The 1,631-nt window shown below is 33.0% G+C and overlaps 1 pseudogene; it reads left to right on the top strand.

Moving 5' to 3' along the window:
• Positions 1–341: 341 nt before the first annotated feature.
• LOC142609212 (uncharacterized) lies at positions 342–1,631 on the top strand (annotated as a pseudogene).

A 1,631-nucleotide genomic window follows, 5' to 3' on the forward strand; every position in this document is an offset into this window, starting at 1 on the left:
CCTTGTTTAGCTGCCCATAATTCTGCAGCATTATTTGTGACAAAACCAATATGCATTAAAAAGCCATTAATCCAGTTCCCTTGGCTATCCCTAAGGATAGCCCCTTCCCCAGCAAATCCTAGGTTACCCTATACACTACCATCAATATTCAAAGCTAGTGACGAACCCACGTCAAGGCAGAGGGGGGCCATTGCCCCCCCCCCCCCCCCAAAATTTGTAAAAAATATAGCACTATACCTGCTAATAGTCATATGAAAATGGAGATTTAACAGCTGGTGCTATTGCAAATATTTGAAAATTAAAAACAGACAATACGCTCATTGAAAAATATTGCACAAACTATGACATTTACAGTGGTATATATTATATAATATCATTTCATATGACCAATTCACTGGGATATGATTATGCATAATTCTCAGTAGATGTTAGTTTTGATTTTCATAAACTTTTTTATATTTATACTCCCCCCCCCCCCCCCTTTTGAATCTTGGTTCTGTCCTTGTTCAAAGCTATACTTGTAAAGTTTACTCTTGCTAAACAAGATATCTGAATTTTAACAAGTGAACTGCCAAAAAAAAAAAGCTACAACTCTCATTTAATTTCTTAAATGGAAGTTGTAGCTTTATTTTATAGTTAATATTTATTCTAAAAATATTATTAACACTCATTAATATACACTTCATACACATAATTAATGTTTATAATTTCGCATATATTATCCATATTTTTAAATATATCCACATTTAACACATGGAATAAGTTATATATTTAATACATGAAATAGGTGATATTTATAAAAAATATTTTTTATTTTTTTTCAGATTTTAGTTGAAATTTTTTTTTGGGCTTTTTTTTTTTTGCTTGAAAGTAGAACAAATAAATTTTTTTTTTTAATTTGAGGGTGTTCTTATTTTTTTTTAAGGGTAAACAAATATAAAAAATTTAATTATTATATAAAAAAAAAATCAAGTTAGGGTGTTCCCAGGATCACCCTGAGCATAATGTGGTGCCGCCATTGGGTCCTATCCATTATGGCAAGCCAAAATACCAGTTAGTAGAGAAGTACAATCTTATATTGGCCTCTAAGTTCATCAAAGAAAGCCGCAAGGTTATAGACAAATTATACAAGAAGGTTGAGGAAAACATCATGGAACTGAGGGAATACTACGAGGAGGACGCGACTAAAGACTACCCTGATAAGGCCCTTGCTTGGATTTTGTTCCTGGATGGCTGTGCAATACTCCAATACATATACTACTCTACTACTAATAAGTTCGAAGATTTGAATATAAAACATGACTGTGCATTCCTTGGACAACAAGATTTGTTTTTGCTAGTGAACCAACTTCCTCATCGTCTCCTGAAATAGTTTACGAAGTTGAGTGTGAAGGAAAAAGAGTTGAAGGAATCGATTAATATTTTCATTGAAAATGTGTTCGATCAAAAATTAGAGGGGCATCAAGAAAAATGCAAGAAAAGGGAGAGCCTTCATTCAAATGAGACTCCACATGAGGACAAGACTCTTGGATGGAGAAAGGAAACCCACCCATCTTCTCCACCTTCTGAGGACAAGACTCTTGGATAATATAAAAAAGGTTAATAATAGTGTTAGGGACATATTTATGTAA

This window comes from Castanea sativa, chromosome 9 (assembly GCF_040712315.1).
Source record: "Castanea sativa cultivar Marrone di Chiusa Pesio chromosome 9, ASM4071231v1".
Lineage (NCBI taxonomy): Eukaryota > Viridiplantae > Streptophyta > Magnoliopsida > Fagales > Fagaceae > Castanea > Castanea sativa.